General features: G+C 49.2%; 1 long non-coding RNA gene across 2 annotated transcripts; it reads right to left on the reverse strand.

Annotated features, from left to right (window-relative positions):
* Positions 1-5,714: 5,714 nt before the first annotated feature.
* On the reverse strand, positions 5,715-10,642 carry LOC127313957 (uncharacterized). 2 transcript variants are annotated; one of them, XR_011749481.1, is made up of 4 exons: positions 10,376-10,642; positions 9,855-10,257; positions 7,823-7,966; positions 5,715-6,154 (listed from the first exon to the last, which is right to left on the reverse strand). It is a non-coding gene; the product is annotated as an uncharacterized lncRNA (long non-coding RNA). The 2 variants fall into 2 exon arrangements; XR_007859272.1 differs by having other exon boundaries at positions 7,823-10,257.
* Between the last annotated feature and the right edge of the window lie 12,422 nt (positions 10,643-23,064).

The following is a 23,064-nucleotide window of genomic DNA, read 5'->3' on the forward strand; positions in this document are numbered from 1 at the left end:
ATTATCATCTCTTATATCAATATAGACATTTGCTTTGAGTGATTTGATCTCAGTTCATATGCTTTACATCATTATTGGATCAAGATTGTGTTGGTAGTATGTCACTTCAGAAATTATCTTTGTTATCGTTTACCTACTCGGGACGAGTAGGAACTAAGCTTGGGGATGCTGATACGTCTCCAACGTATCGATAATTTCTTATGTTCCATGCTTGTTTTATGACAATACCTACATGTTTTATACATACTTTATGATGATTTTATGCGTTTTCCGGAACTAACCTATTGACGAGATGCCGAAGTGCCAGTTCCTGTTTTCTGCTGTTTTTGGTTTCAGAAATCCTAGTAAGGAAATATTCTCGGAATTGGACGAAATCAACGCCCAGCATCTTAGAATCCCACGAAGCTTCCAGAACACCCGAGAGCCACCAAAGGAGGGCCCTGTGGGCCCCAGATGATAGGCTGGCGCGGCCAAGGGGTGGGCCGCGCCCCCCTGTTGTGTCGTCGCCTCGTCAGCCCTCCGACTCCGCCTCTTCGCCTATATAAAGGTCCTTGACCTAAATCTTCGATACGGAAAAGCCACGGTACGAGAAACCTTCCAGAGCCGCCGCCATCGCGAAGCCAAGATCTGGGGGACAGGAGTCTCTGTTCCGGCACGCCGCCGGGACGGGGAAGTGCCCCCGAAAGGCTTCTCCATCGACACCGCTGCCATCACCACCGCCATCTTCATCACCGTTGTTGTCTCCCATGAGGAGGGAGTAGTTCTCCATCGAGGCTAAGGGCTGTACCGGTAGCTATGTGGTTAATCTCTCACTATGTACTTCAATACAATGATCTCATGAGCTGCCTTACATGATTGAGATTCATATGAGTTTTGTATCACTACTATTCTATGTGCTACTCTAGTGATGTTATTAAAGTACTATATTCCTCCTGCACGGTGTAATGGTGACAGTGTGTGCATCGTGTAGTACTTGGCGTAGGTTATGATTGTAATCTCTTGTAGATTATGAAGTTAATTATTGCTATGATAGTATTGATGTGATCTATGCCTCCTTCATAGTGTGATGGTGACAGTGTGCATGCTATGTTAGTACTTGGCTTAGTTGTGTTGATCTATCATGCACTCTAAGGTTATTTAAACATGAATATCGAATATTGTGGAGCTTGTTAACTCCGGCATTGAGGGTTCGTGTAATCCTACACAATTAGTGGTGTTCATCATCCAACAAGAGAGTGTAGAGTATAGCATTTATCTATTTATTCTGTTATGTGATCAATGTTGAGAGTGTCCACTAGTGAAAGTATAATCCCTTGGCCTTGTTCCTAAATACTGCAATCGCTGCTTGTTTACTGTTTTACTGCATCTGTACTGCCTGCAATATTACCACCATCAACCACACGCCAGTTGTAGCATCAAGCTATTTTCTGGTGCCGTTACTACTGCTCATATACATTCATACCACCTTTATTTCACTATCTCTTCGCCGAACTAGTGCACCTATACATCTGACAAGTGTATTAGGTGTGTTGGGGACACAAGAGACTTCTTGCTTTGTGGTTGCAGGGTTGCATGAGAGGGATATCTTTGACCTCTTCCTCCCTGAGTTCGATAAACCTTGGGTGATCCACTTAAGGGAAACTTGCTGCTGTTCTACAAACCTCTGCTCTTGGAGGCCCAACACTGTCTACAGGAAAAGAAGCGTGAGTAGACATCAGTAGCTTTCTTGGAATTTGAGAGAGAAGGACTTGAGCATCTTTGTGGTGTTCTTGCCATTGCATTTGGTGCATAGGTTTGAGTTCTCCACGGTGATTCGTGGAAGTGAAAGCAAGAAAGTTGTTACTCTTGGGTTCTTGGAACCCTAGACGGATTTGAGGCCTTTGTGGCATTTCTTGGGAGCCTCCAATTAAGTTGTGGATGCGTGGCCCAAGCTTTGTGTAAGGCCCGGTTTCCGCCTCGGAGGAAATCCCTAAGTGGAACCGTGACCTAGGCCTTTGTGGCGAGGGTCACCGGAGAATAAGGTGAGGCGCCTTCGTGGCTCTCGGTGTGTATTGTGACTACCGCATCTTGGGGTGAGGCCTTTGTGGTGTTGGTGTGCATCGAGCAACCACACCTCAAGGTGAGGCCATTTGTGGCGTTCGGGAGCACTAAGCCATCGCACCTCTCCAACGAAGATTAGCACTCGCAAGAGTGTGAACTTCGGGTTAAATCATCGTCTCCCGCGTGCCTCGGTTATCTCTATACCCAAGCTCTTTACTTATGCACTTTACTTTGTGATAGCCATCGTGCTTGAAGTTATATATCTTGCTATCACATAGTTGCTTGTATTGCTTAGCATAAGTTGTTGGTGCACATAGCTGAACCATAGTATATAGGCTTTGGGCTTGACAAATTAAACGCTAGTGTTATTCCACATTTGTTAAGCCCATCTCGTAAAAGTTTTAAACCGCCTATTCACCCCCCCCCCCCTCTAGGCGACATCCGTGTTCTTTCACTAGCAGGAAAATACCAATCATTATCCCCGGTAAACGAGACCTCAATAAAAGATTACGAGAGGTTAGCTAGTGAACTTGGTATGACTATTGATAAACTTCTAAAGGAGGTATTAGTTAACAGTGGAACCACCACAAGCTCTTCGCAGCGTTCGGACGTTCTGGACCAACGGATCGGACACTCTAAGGGTGTAGAGATGTTTTCCTTTACCGAATCGTTACATGACATCAGCTCCTGTGTTACAGTTTCTTTAGTTGATCCCTTAACCTTTCCGAAGGCCCATTTTCGTTAAGATGAGGCATGGCTCCGAGCGAGGGAGACGCCTAACAATTCAAGAGACCCTTGTCCTCGTGATAAGGATGTGTTGATGGAGCGAGAGTGGCCGTGATCGTCATCACCTTGCCTAGCTTCACCTCCATCGGGAGCACCATGTCCATCTTCGCCTCTACCGATAGGGCCATGGCAGCAGCTATGCATCATTGACAAACAAACGAATGATACAAGTGAAATGCTTCGGCCCGACCCTGTCGCTCCCCACGGGCGACTGGGCGGGCGATTCCAACCCTAGCATAGCAACTTCTCTCCCCTCCCCCCTTTCACAGCCGCCACCGGTGTTAGCCGCCGGCCAAAGGCTGTGCGGTGCCGGCGGCGGTGGATCCCGGGATCCCACCCGCGAGGCGGAGGCGTGGGGCTCTCCCATATTGGCGGCGGAGATCTGCAGCGACGAGCCGGCAACTCATCATGCGGCGGGCCGGCGAGCCACGACGAGATGGCTCCTTGTTGTGGAGGAGGCGGAGCTCGATGATGTTGTCTTCTTCCTCGCAGGCGACAATAGCACCGACACAGCTTCTTGTGGTAGGGCATCTTGGGCGACAGGGCGTCGGCCTTGGGTGGAGTGGCGGAGTTGGCTATGGTGGCTAGCGGCATCCGTGGGTGCGCGACGTCGTCCTTGGCTGCACGGGTGGCAAGGCGGTAGCGGTCGTGGCATGGTGGCTGCTCCGGCGGCCTCCCACCAGATCGGAAGGTAAGCTCTTTCCTCTCACTTTGGCTCTCTCTTCTCCACCGGAGTTGGTCATTGGCTCCTGAGAGATCCAGGGACGGTTTGGGGGGTGGGGGGGGGGGGGGTGGGGTGGTGTGAGATCGGGACAAGGGGAACCCATGGTTGGCTGGACTACCATGGCAGTGGCGACGTCCTGGGGCGCCGTTCTTCCTCTTGAGGTTCTGTTGAGGTCCCAAGTTCTCCCCACCCCGGCCATGTTCCCGGGTAAAAACCCAAAATCCTCTGGATTGGGCGACGTCGTTGGCGCCATGGGCGTCGATTCCTCCTTGGGGGCATCGCTTGGGGAACGATTGCCGGTTGAGGGCGGTGGTGGTGTTTGGCGGCTGGTAGTGATGTTGCCTGAATGCGCTCGGTGACCTGCTCTTTCATCAACTATCGTAGCCCCTGTTTGCATTCTTCGTGGCAGCTCCCTCGGAAGGTGGTAGTATAACCTCGGTGGCTTCGTCGGGTTCGGTGAGGCGTGTCTGGTTTCTGGCCAGGTTTGGCTTGTGGTGTGCATTCTCCATAACTCAGGGGAGCGTATCCAATGTTCGACGGTTCGGCGTCCTTCGAGCCAGGACGAGAGTGAATGGATCCCTCTTTGACACTGGAAATGGTTGTTGGTACTGCCCCTCCCAATCTATGTTGCAGATGACATCTTCCCTCAAGGCAGCAGGTGGCTCCATCGGACATGTGTTGCGTCTTCTTTGGTGGCTTCGCGAGGAGGCTTCGACATCGACAAGCTATTTTCTTGTTTATCTTGTGCTTTTGTTGTTCGTTGTGTTGTAAGCGGGTTAGCACCTTGAAACAAACCTTGGCCGTTTGAGGCTTTATTAATGGAACGTGCCGAGCGTCCCCCGGGGGATCAAATCCTCCGATCTTCCGGGTCCTCGGCCATCCGATGGTGCAGATATCAACCGTTCACATGGGTCAACGCTCCCGCACCCGCACAGCCAGAAAAAAGAGGAAAACACACCGCTGATAGCATGTGGCGCCCTTCTTTGTAGCACCTCGTCGGCACCGCGCCTAGCCCGCAGGGGAGACGAGGGGATGCACCAAGTATGCAGCGTCGTTATCTGCGGGCTCGGCGCCGTAACTCCGTGCCGTCACCCATGAGAGAGAGGGAAAAGAGAGGTGGAAGGAGCAGGCGCGGCGGGATAGGGGTGGAGGCGGTGCAGAGGGGTGGAGGCGGCTCGCCGGTGGAAGTAGGTTGGTGTGCAAGAAGGCGCTGTCAACGTGGGAAGAATCAGAGGTTTTTCTTAGGGAGGATCAGTGGTGGTCTCATGGGGAAGAAAGAAGGAAGGAAGAACGGTAGAGGAGATAACGTGTGGGGATAAGGTTTGATGGTGGCCCGCCCTTTGCTGACCACTAAAAAGGGACGCGTGGCGAGCGATGCGGGTGGAGGATGGGAGGATGTGATCCTCCGCTGGAACGTCAGCGTTTTCCTTTATTAATTTAAAGCTGAGCACTTGTATCCTCTATTTAAAACCAGTAGGGCCATGGCCAGTACCTCGTTCAGTAGCTGCTCCTCGCCATGCTACGCCTCGGACGGCTGCGCCTCGACCGGCAAGACCTGAGTCAAGTCGCGTTCGCCCGCGCACGCGCCCACGACCGATGCTTCGTACTGCTTCCTTCCGCTAGGCCGGTCCGCATCCATGTTATGAGAGAATTCCTTATTTGACACTACCTTAAATTTCAGTTCCCTATTTGACACTAAAGTGTCATATAAGGAAAGAAAATTGCATTTAGGGTCAAATAAGGAAGAAAAAGTTTCTAAGTGTCAAATAGGGAACCGAAATTTAAGGCAGTGTCAAATAAGGAATTCTCTCCCATGTTATTGTCATGCTCATGGACATGGCCGGCGTCGTCACCACTGGCTGGGTTGTTGGGTCCCTCTGAAATAACGAATGTGCTTCAGTTCTTGAATTGGAAAAAAGACTCGTGCGGCGGCCGATAGCTTCGGACATCTTGCATATATATCGGGCGCATGCTACCCGCCGGGTGAGTAATAACTAGATGGACCCAGCGCGCTCTGCCGCGCCGTCCTCTGCTCATAGCGTTTAGATTTTGCGGGTGACGCTACTTTGCAGTCGTGTATATATTGACCTTTCTACACAGCTTTTGCACCATGATTGTATCTTAAATCTGTAAAGCCAACCGTAAGGATAAAGAAGCATACCCATCAAATGAGAAGATGGCCAGCATACACAAAGCAATTCCTAGGACTGGCACAATTTGAGTGCAACTAAATGCATCGCCATCTTCAACAGCTCCACAACTCCATAGCTACACTGATCACACGAGCCAAACCACCTACAGGCGTCAGTGTGTGCAGAAGCATGATGCTCTATTTGGGTTGCACTGGAGGAGGACCCCTCCAACACAAAGTACATAGAAGGACCCTCGTTCAGAATAGAACCCATGTGACCTAGAAACATATGGTTTCTCAAATCGCAAAATAGCCATCTCAGTAACATATCTCCTTCCAACCAGCCTTGGTATCTTGGGTAGAACGGTAACATTTCTCATCAAGAACTTAGTCACAAGCACACCAGTCAGCTTTCCAATTAACTACTTCGCAATGTCACCAAACAAAACCACATCGACTAAGAGACCTTGTACCTGAAATGAGAGGCAACACCGGTTAGGGAGATGAAGTATAGAAAAAACCTGGAACGCAGAAACATTTACATAGGCAATATCGCCAACCAACCGGTATGATCGCTCAAGGGAAAAGGAGGAACCCCATACATACACACAGCTACGCCCACGGTTGGGCCACAAAATCATTCCCCCCGGTCGGAGAAACCACGACTTGCCATTCATATGAACTTAGTGCTTTGAGGAGATGGTGTTGCCAAACAATCGATAATGGTAGGTGGTGTGTGTGAACAGTAGAGCTCCACAACTATGAGTTTAAATTTGCTTCATTTAATATGAGATGGTGATAATTTATATTGTCATGTGAAATCCATTTTGATATGAAACTCCATGGAATATAGTAAAAGGGATTGAGGAATAATAGGGTAGCATAGCAACTCTTACATTTCAATTTTTCTTCACGACAACAGTCATAAATAATACTGACTAAATTGCAAATTGCTAGCTTTCATGAGTATACTGCAAAGTGCTTTCATGAAGATTATCACTCCCTTAATGATTTTGTATACTGAAGTGCAAATTGCTAGCTTCATGAGTATACTGAAGTGTTGTTATCACCTATAAATACATTTTGTAGGCATTAATAGCCAAGAACTCAAAGTATGCAAGAAAAGGCTGAATAATTTCAATACAAAAAGTGTAATTAAATACTATTTTATCCTCCGAGAAAGAGATAGGCAGAGTGCAGTCACAAATGCTTTTTGACGTTTGGATTTTTTCCAATTTAGAAAACATACTTTAGAACTTGGATCATAGCTGGGTAAAACTGACTTTAATGCCTACGAAATCATGACACAAAAAGGACAGAGGACTGTCATGTTCTATTAGAAGGCACACCATTATCAATTTTTTTGGCATACAAAAAAACATTTATAAAACTGATGGAACTATCCTTGATAAAGAAAATTTGGAGTATTTTATTACTAATCCCCAGGGTGAGGCACCATTAGATTATTTCATCGGTTGGATGAACGACGGAGCAGTGTACATTATTTATCCTTTATATGCAACCTTAGTATATCCTATACAAAAGGCAAAGCTAACTACGCCTACATATGGTAATACAACATTGGAGATAGATGCTAGGTGAAAAGCAGCAACAAATACTCATTGAAGCTTAAGATCTCTATCACATCACCATTTTCTTCCCATCAAGTGGTTGAATTTTTTCGTTTCAAAAAACAATCTGAAAGGACAAACAACCCTGTGACTGGAGAGTAATCTAGTAACTCTCAAAGTGTAATCCATCTCCTTAATGGAACAAAGGAAATCTACAATGACAAACAGTAAGAATATATTCTACAACTTCAGTTACTTCTGAATCGAACTTTCAAAGTGTAGATACTTTTTCATTGATTAGAAGGATTCAAGTAAGAGCATATTTCGTATACTTAAAAGTTATAAAGCTCAATCTTCCATCATATTATATGGGGATTAAGAAAAAGCTTTAAATCTAAGAACATAATTAACATTAATTCGTGAAAACAAAGTAACCAATGATAACCAGCTTGAGTAGTGCATTAGATAGGATAATTATTCGCATGACCAGGACATGAAGGTGTTCTAAGATTGATAGGAAAAAAGAGAGAAAACAAACAACAGCCGCCCTTTGTTGCAGTTGCAGGTCACCTCATGCAAGCCGTTGCCTCATGACCCTTCCCGCCAGTTGTCAACACCTTCACCTTCTGTGAAAGATTTGCAGCGCACCCACTCAAGACAGCTATCCCAGATCCTAGCAGAACCTGAGTTGGCGGATGAAATCCAAACCGAATGCTGCAACCATGGACGAAGAATGAACCGTAGACAGAAGGGAACTGATTAGCAGAACAGAGAAGCAGAGAAATGAACCAGGTAAGAGAGAAGGACTGGTTATGTTAATATTGCGCAATCCACCGAGGGGAACTTTTTTCTTTTGCCATGAAAATGATATGTTGCCAAACAAAAAATGGCTCTAGCCAATCCTGCATTCCTCATTGCACTTACGACTACTTTCTTGAGAGAAATTAAGAATTGAGATTTGGGAAGCCCATAACCATTGTTCTCTTTGACCCAAACCAGGTCTCACATTTCCAAAGGAACCAACAGTAAGAAATACATGGAGGTCTAAAATTCAGAAATACATTCAGCATCTCTATATATGTGTGCTAACGACAGGAATCACTACTTACATACCAGGACTTGGATACAGGAAATCCTACTTACACTTCTGGACTTGGTGAATGCCTGCAATCTAACCGGTAAACATATAAATAATTGCGGCAGCGAGCCCATCTCATAGATGGGCACCTGCTTCTGTAGCTCCATAGAAATGATCTTTTCTTTGGGTCAAAAAAAGAGGATTTTTTATGTGTACCTCGCCCAACCATCCGCGAGATAGTCATTGGATCACCGGATTGTGACCACTGGTAGAAAGGCAAAGCAGCACGTGGACACAAAGTGTGGCACCGAGTCGGGCAAGTCAAAGTATAAGATGGATAGAAGAAAAATACGCGAAAACCTAGCATAGTAAGCAATCAGGCAATGCAATACATAGTAGAATGACATGGAAAAGCAAGTATATCTATGCAACAAAGCTTTGCAGGTGCAACCAATAGAAGAAAAAAAGTCGTAAAACCTGCCAAAAGAAACCCTGGATAGCAGAAAAATATGCAGCGGCCCAAAGTACTAAGCAATTGGGCAGTATGACACAACCAAATAGCACGCACAATCAATTATCTTCTAATTGCATCATCTCCAGAGCATAAACCATATTTTTGTAGCAGAAAATATGCAATAACAAAGTTCAACAGCGTGACAAACAATCTTACAGGATGGAAGACCAAATATTTTCTACCTGGATCACCTCCATAGAAAGACAGATCAAACCAACCCAACACAGAAACATGAGCACTAAATCACTAGTATAGCATATCGTTAGGCACAAGCCAAGCTTTAGTAAGTAACTGCAGCCTGATTATATCCTCTTGTTAGAACATAAAGTTGTAGTCGTGACAACTCCCACTGTTTCTTTCTGATTAGTAGTCATGCAAAATTTGTTGAGGTTGACCTGTCTTAACCGGTTCTCACATAAAAGGACATGCAAAATTAATACATGTAGGACTGCAGTTGTGAGCACTACTTTCTCTAAAGTTTATTGATATATAGAGATCTAGCTCAAATCAAACTGACTCAAACACTCTTGGTTAACTGAATCAAACACTCGCCATAGTAAAAAAAATCCTTTGCAGCATCCTGCCAACTGCCAAGCTGTGTTGCAATACATAAATCTTATACAAAACGTAAATGAATATATAGCTTGATAGCTCTAGAAATTGATGAAATATGGAGATGCTAATTCATAATTTTGTATGTGCATATAGATTAAATAAAATAAGGTAATTGTCTCGTTCATGAAGAGGAAAAAATAATCTCCGCAATCTCTTGTCTTCCTTTGGTGTGCTACGTAAGTGCAATTTTCAGGAAAAACAATCATACATAGGAGATTACTTTGTACAACTTGATTTTTATTGGAATGCGGATTCCGTTAGAATTACTTGCATCCTCAGTCAATAAATTCAATAACCTGACAAAAGAATCACCTGACATTAAAGAACCTTTGTTACACAACCTGCTATGCAGCATGCGCATTATATGTCAACAAGCAAACAACTGATTAACTTACCACACCAAAGTTGTGTGGCGCGAGGAGGGGAAGGCTTAAGCAATGAGGCACCAGTTCATGTAATCGTTGGATGAGTAACACAAGCTGCACATGCTCACAACCATGCTCACCAACACCAAAGGTCACACTGCACGCCATGCCGGACCTGTAGAGCTCTTGGTGACAGCCAGCCGTGCAAGCCCTCCAACAATTCGAGGGACGAACCGTACCAACAGCGGATGCAACGCAATACGGACATAAACATGCGGTCAACTTGTAACGAAGCCGCGGTGTGCTCCTGTTCTCTCCATCTCCATCCCCTCTCTAAGATGCTCCCGCCGCTCCAACTCTTTAACCTGTGAAAGCCATTGGCTTCATAGAAACGGACATCTACTTCAAATCCCCTTCCTCTGAAATTCGCTGGCTACACAACAGAAGAATCATAAGCATTGGAAAGATATAGAAACAAAATCGAATTTGCAAGGGGATTTTTTTACGGGTGAAGAGAAGAAATGGAGAATTCAGCGGGAATTTTCTAACACCTTTCTAGGCATGGCAGCGGCCCTTGATCCCACCGGCTGCGGCAACCATCGGCAACCATGGTTGACCTCAATCTAGCCGCCCGGCCGCCGGCCGCCGGCCGCTCTAGGGTTTCCCTCTGCCGCCTGATTTTGTTTGGCGAGGGAGATGGGCAGGGTAGCCTCATCCGACCATTGGTGTTCCAGATGGAGCCGGAGGTCAAGTCGAACACGCAGGGATGCGTGGTGACGGTCGGTGCAGGCCGGGCGGTGGCGGTATGCGAAGGAGAGGAAGACATGTTCGATGAGAAGGAAACCGACCTCGCTCAAAGCTGGTGAATGGAAAACGTGCTGACAGGTGGGACCGAACCCAGTGACACGTCACGAGCAACCACAGGCCAGCAGAACCCTGGGAGCTTAGTGCTCTTAAGAGATTTCCGTCTGCGGACCGGCAGCTGCAGCTCTACAGTCGCTGTTCGGACTTCCGAGGCAGTGCGCAGTCGAATACAAGGAGAACTCTTGTACGTAGGATCCACGCTTAAGACCATCTCCAGCCGCGTTTCTCAAAGCGTCCTCCGAAGGAAATTGGCCGTGCCAGATAAAAAAAGCGTTCAAGCCGCGTCCCCCAAATCCCATTTTTGTCCGGCGCGCCCCGAGTCCGTCCCCGTCCCACAGGGGACGCACCGGGCACGCCGGACACAACGAAAAGCGAGGTGAACCGACGCGGGCCCGACCCGTCAGCGGCTCGGAAGGCTAAAACCCTGTCGCCTACCTTTGGTCAAGCGACGTTAATGGTGTCCCTGTTTTCCCAGGCGACGCAGGGACGCGTCTCATCGTGCATGGCCGCGTGGCCGTCCGCGCCGGCGTTATTGCGTGCAACCACCCGCTGTCGCCGCTGTTTAAAGACGCCCTGCAGTTCTCACCGCTCACAAACCATCTCGTCGCCGCCGCCTCCCCCCTCCCAGATCTTCTCCTCGCCACTCCAAAAATGTCGAGCTCGTCCTCCCGCAAGATCGCCGCGGCGAACGGCTTCGGCCGCGGCAGCCTCACCGTGCCGGAGGCGTGGGCGCTGTACAACGCCCGGTATCCAGTCCCGCCGGACATGCGGCTGCCAAGCAGCGGCGGCTGGAAGATGGCCGTGAACGGCATTGGCGTTCCGCCGCCGCCGAAGCCGCGCACGGACCAATGGAGGGACGCCATCAAGGCCCGTCGGGCTCAACTCACCGCCGAGGAGCGGTTGGATCCGACGTGGGCGGCCAACAACAACGACGCCTGGTGGACGACGTACTTCAAGGCGAAGTACGACGTCGAGATGCACAGCACCGACGGGCTCGTCGGCGGCCCCAATAGCTGAAACAAGGACGGTCGCGCCCTGTTCTGGGGCGTTCCGGGGCGCACCCTCGAGAACGTCATCCGCGGCATCCGCAACGGCGCTCCAAGGTTGGAGATGCCGTCGTCACCGCCGCCGTCTCCTCAATGGCAGCCGAGGAGGACGACGTCGTCGTCCTCGCACTCTTCTTCCTCAGGACCGCCGCGATCGACGCCGTCCTCGTCTTACCAGTCGGAGCCCTACACCGTCCCCAAACGGGAGGTGAAGGAGGAGCCGGCGACGCCCGTCAACACGAGGCGTGGCGGCAGCGGCAGCCGGCGGCAGCAAGGGAGGTGCGGCGGCGCCCTCCTCATCCCGAAGCCGGAGGTGAAGGAGGAGCCGGAGGAAGCGTCGCAGGCGGCATTGCTAGCGGAGTACAAGCGGCAGCAGTGGCTCATCGCCAGCAGCGACGACCCCGAGGACTGCCCAGGTCTGCGGGCGGCGTTCTTGGCGTCCATGAACGACAAGGACGCCTGCAGGGGCGACCTCGTCGCGGCGATCGCCATGTCCATCCGCGACTCCGGCAAGCCGCTGGTGGACCTCTCCGACGACGGCGAGGCAGGACCAAGCGGCTTGGTGAAGGACGAGCCCGTCGACGAACCCGTCGACGAGCGCGTCAAGCAGGAGGTCGTCACCGACGACATGTACAACTTCCAGCAGTACTACGACGCCTCCGGCCGCCGCAAGTGGTTCTAGATTAGGTTTAGTTTAAATTTAGTCAAATTTCGTTCGAATCTATGTAATATATGGCAAGTTTGGATGAATCTCGCTTAAGTTTAAAATTTGCGAAATTTGGTTTGGTGGACGCGACTGGGGAGCGACGTCCCCCAAACGCGGCACGAACGAAACACGTCCCCCAAACGCTCAATCCGGCGCGGTTTGGGGGACGGTTTGGGGGGACGCGACTGGAGATGCTCTCACATGCTCGATCGGAAAGAAGAGAGAACATCTATTATTTGTTGCGGAGATAATTACAAAAAACCATCGTATTACAGGATAGTCTATCTATATTTATATACCTAATAATAATAAAAGCAAAAGTGTTTCCGTCGTTTTGGTTGGTTTGGTACGTCATTAAATCTTGCCCCTCCACTTGTGAAATCATGTCCCTCCAATCTACCCGTACGTGGTACAATATGTTCGTGCACGAGTCAAACACAGACCGGAGTTACAGTTCTCATGTCAACACAATCATCGTCGGTTTCTATTTTAAATCAGCAATGCACGCACTTCCTTCTGTTGTGTACAAGTACAAGGAAGACAACGAGAAAAAAATCGTGAGCCGAGGTGGCGGGCCTGAACTCCTAATCATGTACGTCTCGAAGTCTCGATAGACAAGTTTCGCGAGCTACTCCTCGCCGGAGACGTGGATGTGCCAGCTGATTGCGCTATCGCCAACAACACCGATAGAGACGGCGTCCAGCTTCAGGACGATCTGTGCTATGATGAACAATAAGCTCTCCTAGCCACCTCCAAACACGACACATCCGCAGACGACGACGACGGCAAACCGACAATGCTTTGTATTGAACTCGCTGGCTCGCCGCCACCTCCAACGAAGCCATTTTTCCTCTAGGGTGTTGTCTGACATCCTTGGACAGGACGATCTACCGCTTTCCGTTGCTTCTCCACACCGGAGAGACCCCTCCCGTCACTACCACACGGTAGTCCATGGCGCAAGCTGCAGGAGTTTTCCGGTACTGCCTCTAGGAAACAGTAGCAGCAGAGGCACGTCACTCTAGACAGAGAATACACGATGGCATACGACGCTGGGTTAGACGAATCGTCCGCGAGCTGGACAGAGCGTGCCGCGCCGACGCGAGAACAGAGTGTCACGCGTCCCGCGTCGTGCCCCAGCGCCAGCGGCCAGCGCCAGTGGCTGGTTGCAACACCCTCTTCTAATGCGGCGAGCAAGTTGGAAACATTGTCGCGCGTCCCGCGTCGTGCCCCAGCGGTCAGCGCCAGCGGCTGGTTGCAACACACTCTTCTCATGCGACGAGCGAGTAGGATAGAGTGTCGCGCGTCCTGCGTCGTGTGTAGCGCCGTAGTGATGCGCGTGCTGATTGTGCTGCCGCACATGAGCTTGACAGGTGAAACTTTGTTGGTGTCTAGGAAGGGGACGATCTTAGTGGCCCATGTCATCTATGAGAGGATTTCCTTCCGACCCTCATCTATGTGAGGTGTGCTCAAATATAATTTTGGTATTGTGATATCGAGAGTGCATTGATACTACTGTGTGTGTTTCATTAGAGTCAAAGCCAGTTAATACACAATGTAACATTTAGGAACTGCAGCTAAGCTAATGAACATTGTTCGTGATCCATCTGACTTATATCTTCAGGTGTATTTATGTATTCCTTGTTTCTTTTCTACACTTATTTTATAAACTTTTTTATTTGTGAAGAATTGTAACAATTTAGTTTATTTAGCCATGTTGTTAAAGAAAAAAATTCGGTGTCCATTTTAAAGTGATGATATTTTGCCCTTCCGCAGCAACGCGCGGGCATTGTCCTAGTCAGAAATAAAAAAGTACCGATTCATCTATGGAAAACATGTAAAATGGCCGGATTCCTTTTCCTTCACAGGAATTTTCCGAGCGCACAGCCCAGGAGGCCCAACTGCGCAATGGTCATGTTGTGTTCCGAGCCTGCAGCTAACTGTTCCTTTCCTCTCCTTCCTTTGCACGCCGCCACCAAAGTGCCCAGGCAAATTCCAGAGGCTGCATCGCCGCTCTGCAGTATGCTCGCGTCCCGGGACAGCCGTAGCTGCGCTCGCCTACGGAGGATCTCGCCCCTCAGTAGCGGACGCTGAGCCGGCAACAGCACTCGCGCGTCGCTCGGCCGGCAAGGATGTCGCGGCTCTTTGCCGAGCTCACATGGAGAATCCCCCGCGTGCTCTCCTAGCCGACCCTCTGACTCGGCCGCACGCCACCAGTTTCCTTTCTACGGACCGGTGGCCACTGGTCGCGCTCGACTCAAACACAGGACCGAATCAGGGATTTGGGGAAGAACTTATCAGGGCGGGGTGCGCCTAAAACGAACCGTTTTTTCTGAACTTACCGGTGGCAGGCAATGTAATTTCGACGAAAATGAGGGGCAATAAAAAAACGGATCAACAAGAAGCCCTTTTATTTTTAGTATTAGGTAATAGGAAACATGCCCGTGCGTTGCATCGGGATAAAAGAACCCGGATGTTTCATTGTTCCCTGTAGCACCGATGCAAGCCTCCAGAAGGTGATAATGTGCGTGAGTGTTGCCACCATGACGTTGTTCTGTACTGCTCGTCGGCAGCCGCTGCCGCCATCTTGTATTGGTTGATGAAGCAGACATAACCCTTATTGCTCATGTGGTCGTGTGTACCTCCTCGTGTGACCATGGCTGCGAAAATTTGTGCGTAACAGTTGACGAACGGCGTGCCGACAAAGACAAGTTGAGGTGGAGCGTACGAGAGCTTTTGTCCCTAGTACAACGGCGATAGGACGGTGATGACCAGATTGTGATGTCGCCGATCAAAAAATACTTGTGCAACAAAAAAGGTATAATTTGCATATTACAAATTGACATAAATTAAAAGCTAAAAGTGAGTCCATCTACAAATTAAATATGAGCTAGATTTGGTCAAAAACAGAACTTTGCAAGCACACAAACAACGTGAGCTGGCAGCAAATATAATCGATGAGCTCAAACCATAATTCAGAGGCTTGCTCCACACTCCAGCTTGCATGTTCCCATATAGCTCTCGAGGTGTGGCGCTCTCCCTGCTGTGCTCCTCTCCCTCGCAATCGTAGTGCGCTGTCCTATTGGTCCATGCGGCCATCACACGGGCAAGTTAATTTTCTTCCTTGTCTTTAGATCTCTTAGGTCAATTATAATGGTGTCGTTGTTTCTTGTTTTTCTGAGGAGCCTTATTGTTTTTAAGAAACTTAACTGAGACTGCAGGAATCTTTTTAGGGGAGCAACCTTTTCCTTCCGACCCACAAAACCCACTCCTCTCTTCCTTCTCCCTTTTCCTTTTATGTTACCTCTCTCCTCATAGCAGCGGCCCAAGAGGCTACCTGCCGGCCCAGCTAGGGACAACCCTAGCAAGACCACGTCTGCACGTGAGAGCACTGCGTTCGATCGCTTCTTCCAACTTCGCCGCCAGAAGAAAACGGCGACGCTTTCTTTGTCACTGGCCCGGCTCGCTGCTCTTGTTTCCCCTCGCAGAAGCAGCACCTGACAGCGCCATCGCCGTCGCCACAGGCCGTGTGGCTCTGCTCGGTCCAGCGCCCAGTCGCCCACGAAGGCGCCGCCGCCTCCTCGCTGCTCTGAAACTACATGGAAAACACCCTTCACACGAGAAGGCCGAGGCAGAGGTCCGACTCACCGTCTCTGCTCGAGCGGCAGCCGGCCAAGCGGAGCCACCTGCATCACCCACCTGTGTCAGGGAGCTTCGCTTCGGTCGAGGCCGCGCCAAGGAATAGGATAGACTGTGGGGCGAAGCGTTTTCTTCACTTGGCGGTGGCAGGCTATGTAATTTAGATATAAAATAGGGGTAATAAAAGACGGACGAACAAGAAGCTTTATTTTTTTTATTATTAGGTATAGATAGAAAATGACCAGCAACGGTTCACAAGAGCATTTCAATATTTATTTCACCCGGTAAAACGTATGGATATTTTTTCTAGTATTGAGATCCCAAATACTCAAAACCCCATCTGGGTCCTAAGATAAGGCGAAGAAAATCTGATCTGATCCCTTTGATGACTTCACTATCACTAGCTGACAAACGTAAGCCTGTTGGTTAGTCTCAACTCTCAAATCAACCGCTTAGGGCATCTCCAGCGGCGTGACGCAAACGGACGCTAAGCGACCGTTTGTGTCCGCCATGACCGAAAATACGTCTGGCACCACCTCCAGCGGGGCGACGCAAAGTGATCGGGTCGTCCGCGGAGACGCAAACCTGGCTCAAATATGCGCCAGGTTTGCGTCTCCGCGGACACTCGGCGGTCGCGGAAAATGTCCGCTCGGTCCTCGCACGGGCCCGCCTGGCAGCGGCACAACTGGTTCGTCTTCCGCGGCATTACTTCCGGGCGGCGCGTTGTAGCCTTTGCAGGTCCGCGTTAATGGTGTGCCTCGGCTTCCGCGAGCGTGCGCAGCGTCGATGCGTCTTCTTCGCCAGTACTGGCACCGAGGCGTCGCTTCGGCAGTCTGCGGCCGTGTTAATGGCGATGCCTCGCGTGGCACGCGGCCGTCGCCTACCTCTACGCACGTAGTAATGGCGATGCCACGCGTGGCGCGGCCGTCGCCCTTCCTCCGCGCTATATATACAGGGCGCGAGCATCTCATCTCCTCCCCACAAACCCTAGCCGCCGCTGCCGTAGCGCCGCTTCCTCTCAAGCAGATCCACCATGAGCAGCGCCGGACGCGGCCAGGCTGCCGCGCCTCCACCTCCACCTTCACCTCCCACTCCACCTCCTCCGGCGTCGAGCTCCTCCGAGGAGTTCGACTCCGAAGATAGTACCGATCTCCTCCACCCGGTCAGGGACGCCGCGGCCCTGGCACTCGCGGCGCAGGAAGCAGAGGAGGAGCTGGCGGTGTCGAGGGTACTCCTCGGCAATGCCCTCCGATTGGGGCTTAGGGTTGATGGAATCCTGCAAGCTGACACGAGACATCGGTTCACAGACAAGCGGGGAGGGCAATTTACCCAGGTTCGGGGCCCTCGATGAGGTAAAACACTTACGTCATGTCTGTCTGTTCTTGATTATGAAGATATTGGGTTACAATGGGGTGCCGAATAGTTCGGCTGAGATCTCGTCGAGAGGCTAAGTATTATGATGACCTAGCTCTAGACTTCTGGTGGCTAAGGTTTGCTAAGATTGATTGTGTCCCTCGGCAGCCCCTCTCCTGGCCTTTATATAGGGGCCCAGGTCTCAAGAGGTCTAACCGAATACGACCAGGTTTACAGTAGTTTTAAATCTAATCTTCCCTTGTTCGGCTGCTTCCTTGTCTTGCCCGTCAAGGAATCTTCTGGTGCACCATCCAGGTGGCCCATCTTGCCTCCAAGTGTCTTCATGGGCCTCCAACTAGACAATACAGGATAGGGCAATGTTGGTTACCCGAAGGGTAATGCCCACGTCAGTAGCCCCCAAGTGTCTAGCCGAACATAGTTCGGGTAGAGACTGAAACATGTCTCCTTCTAATGTTCTTCTCCTTGATTGTTCTTGTTCGTCTTGAATCAGCATCATCTTCTTCTGTCGGGTGCGCGTCAGCGCTCCCGATGGGAGTAGCACCCGAGTCTAGGTACGGATGCTTGTAATCCGTGCGTAGACTCAAGTTGTACCACTCGAACGTTCTGCTCTGCCGAAGTTTTTCTGCAAGTCTTCATAGGTCATCCGATATATCTTCCATATGCAAGGGATGATGAATAATGTGCCCAACTTTTGTTGGTTAACTACCGATGGCAAAACAACGTTACCCTACAGAGAATCAAGTCCCCGGGCATGATCCTGGAGTGCCAAAAAGTTCTGTCGGGTGCGCGTCCAGTGCTCCCGATGGGAGTAGCCCCCGAGTCTGGGCACGGGTGCTTGCAACTGGGTGCAGACTCGAGCTGAGCAATCACTTTTTTCTTCATCATTTTTTCCTTCGAGTCCTCAATCTGTCGGGTGCGCGTCAGCGCTCCCGATGGGAGTAGCCCCCGAGTCTAAGTGCAGATGCTTCGCAATCTGTGCATAGACTCAAGTTCACCATCCGATACATTTTTATTCCTTCAAGTGCTTCGAGCATTCTTTCACGACGTCATTGATGACGTTTTACTGACATCTTGATTTTGACTGATAAGACGTGACCCGCTGGGCCCATCCTTTCTCTGTCTGGCCCTATTTTTAAGCAATTTCCGCCCTTCTCGCACAGTTACCAAGGCGCCTCCTCGATTCCTGCAACCATCAACCGGAAAAAGGTCCACTGGCAGCAATGACACGTGCCCACGTAGTCCTCCTTCTCTTAAAATCTCCAAAGGACGAAAATCCCTAATCTTCTCCCACATTTGCCACAGCATCCTCTTGCCATTCTTCTTCTTCCTTTCGCAGCTGCTGCGCCGCCACCACCTCTTTTCCGATCCTTCCCAGATCTCGCAATGGTGAAGAAGAAGAGCCTCACTGCCGCCGCCAGTTCCACGAGAGGTGGCACCGCCGCCAAATCTTCCTCTAATCTTCCGAAGAGGAGTGCTCCAGACGCTCCTCCTCCAGCTCCGGCGCCGCCAGCGCCGCCACGCTCGATAGCCAAACCCGGGGATTGGCTAGCGTCCTCCAGCACTAAACGTGATGAGAAGAGGGCCCGAAGCCTCGGGTTAATCTCCTCCGACGAGGGGAACGTGATCCTTCCAGGTGCGATTTCTCGGCCCAATCCCCCTGCTGGTTTTACCGTGGTGTTCCTGTCGTTCTTGCATCGGGGTCTCTCGCTTCCTGCCCATGAATTCCTTCTTCACCTCCTACGGACTTACGAAATCCAACTGTGCCAACTCACTCCCAACTCGATCCTTCACGTTGCTGTGTTTATCACCCGTTGCGAGGCATTTTTGGGCATTGAGCCTCATTTTGGGTTGTGGAAGAAGATCTTCTATGTTAAGAGGTACAGCAGTAGTAATGGATCCTTTGTCATCGGAGGAGTGGGGTTTGTGGCTCGCTCAGAAGTTAACTATTTCAGTTTCCCAATGAGAGAATCTGTGCAAGGATGGAGACTGAAATGGTTTTATGTCAAGGATTCCTTGACAACCGAGTCCCAGCTTCCATGCTTTGCCGACGTCCTCGAAGCCAAGCCTAAAGATTCTTGGAAGAACATTCTCTCTCCCGATGAAAGGGCAGGAGCCGACGAGTTATTTGCCAAATTCCTTCGGATCAAAGAGGCCGATGGTCAAACTATGATCGGCACAGAGGTGGCAGCGGTGTTTGATACGTCTCCAACGTATCTATAATTTCTGATGTTCCATGCTTGTTTTATGACAATACCAACATGTTTTGTTCACACTTTATATCATTTTTATGCGTTTTCCGGAACTAACCTATTGACGAGATGCCGAAAGGCCAGTTGCTGTTTTCTGCTGTTTTTGGTTTCAGAAATCCTAGTAAGGAAATATTTTCGGAATCGGACGAAATCAACACCGAAAGTCTTAAAATTCCCGGAAGCTTCCGGAACACCGAAGGAGAGTCGGAGGCGGGCAGCAGGGGGCCCACACCATAAGGCGGCGCGGGTGGCCCCCCTGGGCGCGCCAGCCTATGGTGTGGGGGCCCCAGCCGCCTCCTGAAGGAGATATGCCCTAGAGGCAATAATAAAGTGGTTATTATTTATATCTTTATGTTTATGATAAATGTTTATATATCATGCTAGAATTGTATTAACCGAAACATTAGTACATGTGTGATATGTAGACAAACAAGAAGTCCCTAGTATGCCTCTTAAACTAGCTTGTTGATTAATGGATGATTAGTTTCATAATCATGAACATTGGATGTTATTAATAACAAGGTTATGTCATTGTGTGAATGATGTAATGGACACACCCAATTAAGCGTAGCATAAGATCTCGTCATTAAGTTATTTGCTATAAGCTTTCGATACATAGTTACCTAGTCCTTATGACCATGAGATCATGTAAATCACTTATACCGGAAAGGTACTTTGATTACACCAAACACCACTGCGTAAATGGGTGGCTATAAAGGTGGGATTAAGTATCCGGAAAGTATGAGTTGAGGCATATGGATCAACAGTGGGATTTGTCCATCCCGATGACGGATAGATATACTCTGGGCCCTCTCGATGGAATGTCGTCTAATGTCTTGCAAGCATATGAATGAGTTCATAAGAGACCACATACCACGGTACGAGTAAAGAGTACTTGTCAGGAGACGAGGTTGAACAAGGTATAGAGTGATACCGAAGATCAAACCTCGGACAAGTAAAATATCGCGAGACAAAGGGAATTGGTAATATATGTGTATGGTTCATTCGATCACTAAAGTCATCGTTGAATATGTGGGAGCCATTATGGATCTCCCGATCCCGCTATTGGTTATTGGTCGGAGTGAGTACTCAACCATGTCCGCATAGTTCTCGAACCGTAGGGTGACACACTTAAAGTTGGATGTTGAAATGGTAGTTCTTGAATTATGGAATGAAGTTCGAATATTTGTTCGGAGTCCCGGATGAGATCCCGGACATCACGAGGAGTTCCGGAATGGTCCGGAGAATAAGATTCATATATAGGATGTCATTTTATGTGAAATAAAATGTCGCGGAAGGTTCTATGGAAGGTTCTAGAAGGTTCTAGAAAAGTCTGGAAGAAACCACCAAGGAAGGTGGAGTCCACAAGGGACTCCACCTCCATGGCCGGCCAGCCCTAGTGGGGGTGGAGTCCCAAGTGGACTCCACCATAGGGGGCCGGCCACCCCCACATGGGAGGTGGGCATCCCTCGTGTGGGTGGGAGTCCCTAGTTGGGCTAGGTTTGCCCCCTCCTATGGAAGGTTTTGGTTTCGGGTCTTATTCGAAGACTTGGACACCAACACTTGGGATCCACCTATATAATGAGGGGCCAAGGGAGGGGGCCGGCCACCCCAAGACCATAGCTTGGCCGCCCCCCTTGAGTGGCCGGCCACCCCCTCCCAAACCCTAGCTTTGCTCCTCCACTTCATATTGTCCGGTTTGCTTAGCGAAGCTCCGCCGGACTTCTACACCGCCACCGACACCACGCCGTCGTGCTGTCGGATTCAAGAGGAGCTACTACTTCCGCTGCCCGCTGGAACGGGGAGGTGGACGTCGTCTTCATCAACAACCGAACGTGTGACCGAGTACGGAGGTGCTGCCCGTTCGTGGCGCCGGAACCGATCGTGATCAAGATCTTCTACGCGCTTTTGCAAGTGGCAAGTGATCGTCTACCGCAGCAACAAGAGCCTCATCTTGTAGGCTTTGGAATCTCTTCAAGGGTGAGACTCGATACCCCCTCGTTGCTACCGTCTTCTAGATTGCATCTTGGCTTGGATTGCGTGTTCGCGGTAGGAAAATTTTTGTTTTCTATGCAACGTTATCCTACAGTGGTATCAGAGCCGTGTCTATGCATAGATGGTTGCACGAGTAGAACACAATGGTTTGTGGGCGTTGATGCTCTTGTTATCTTTAGTTTGAGTACTTTGCATCTTTATGGCATAGTGGGATGAAGCGGCTCGGACTAACTTTACATGACCGCGTTCATGAGACTTGTTCCTCGTTCGACATGCAACTTGTATTGCATAAGAGGCTTTGCGGGTGTCTGTCTCTCCTACTATAGTAAAGATTCAATTTACTCTTCTATTGAAAACATTAGTATCAACGTTGTGGTTCATGTTCGTAGGTAGATTAGATCTCTCTCGAAAACCCTAAACCACGTAAAATATGCAAACCAAATTAGAGACGTCTAACTTGTTTTTGCAGGGTTTGGTGATGTGATATGGCCATGATATGATGATGAATATGTATGAGATGATCATTATTGTATTGTGGCAACCGGCAGGAGCCTTATGGTTGTCTTTAAATTTCATGTTGAGTAGTATTTCAAAGTAGTTGTAATAGTTGCTACATGGAGGACAAACATGAAGACGGTGCCATTGACCTTGGTGCTACGCCGACGATGATGGAGATCATGCCCGAAGATGATGGAGATCATATCCGTGCTTTGGAGATGAAGATCAAAGGCACAAGAACAAAAGGGCCATATCATATCACATATGAACTGCATGTGATGTTAATCCTTTTTATGCATCTTATTTTGCTTAGATCGCGACGGTAGCATTATAAGATGATCCCTCACTAAAATCTCAAGATAATAAAGTGTTCATCCTTAGTAGCACCGTTATTAAGTCTTATCGTTTCGAAGCATCTCGTGATGATCGGGTGTGATAGATTCGATAAGTACATACAACGGGTGCAAGACAGTTTTGCACATGCGGATACTAAGGTGGCCTTGACGAGCCTAGCATGTACATACATGGTCTCGGAACACGTGATACCGAAAGGTAGAGCATGAATCATATGGTTGATATGATGAACACTATGAGTGTTCGCCATTGAAATCACACCTTTTCTCGTGATGATCGGGTTTAGGTGCGGTGGATTTGGTTCGTGTGATCACTAAGACAATGCGAGGATATTGTTTTGAGTGGGAGTTCACCTAGGGTTTTAATTATGTTGAATTAAAATTTGAACTCAATTTGTCATAAACTTAGTCTAAACTATTGCAAATATATGTTGTAGAGATGGCGTCCTCAATCAATTTTAATCAGTTCCTAGAGAAAGAGAAACTTAAGAGCAACGGTAGCAACTTCACCGAACTGTT

Source organism: Lolium perenne, chromosome 7, assembly GCF_019359855.2.
Source record: "Lolium perenne isolate Kyuss_39 chromosome 7, Kyuss_2.0, whole genome shotgun sequence".
NCBI lineage: Eukaryota > Viridiplantae > Streptophyta > Magnoliopsida > Poales > Poaceae > Lolium > Lolium perenne.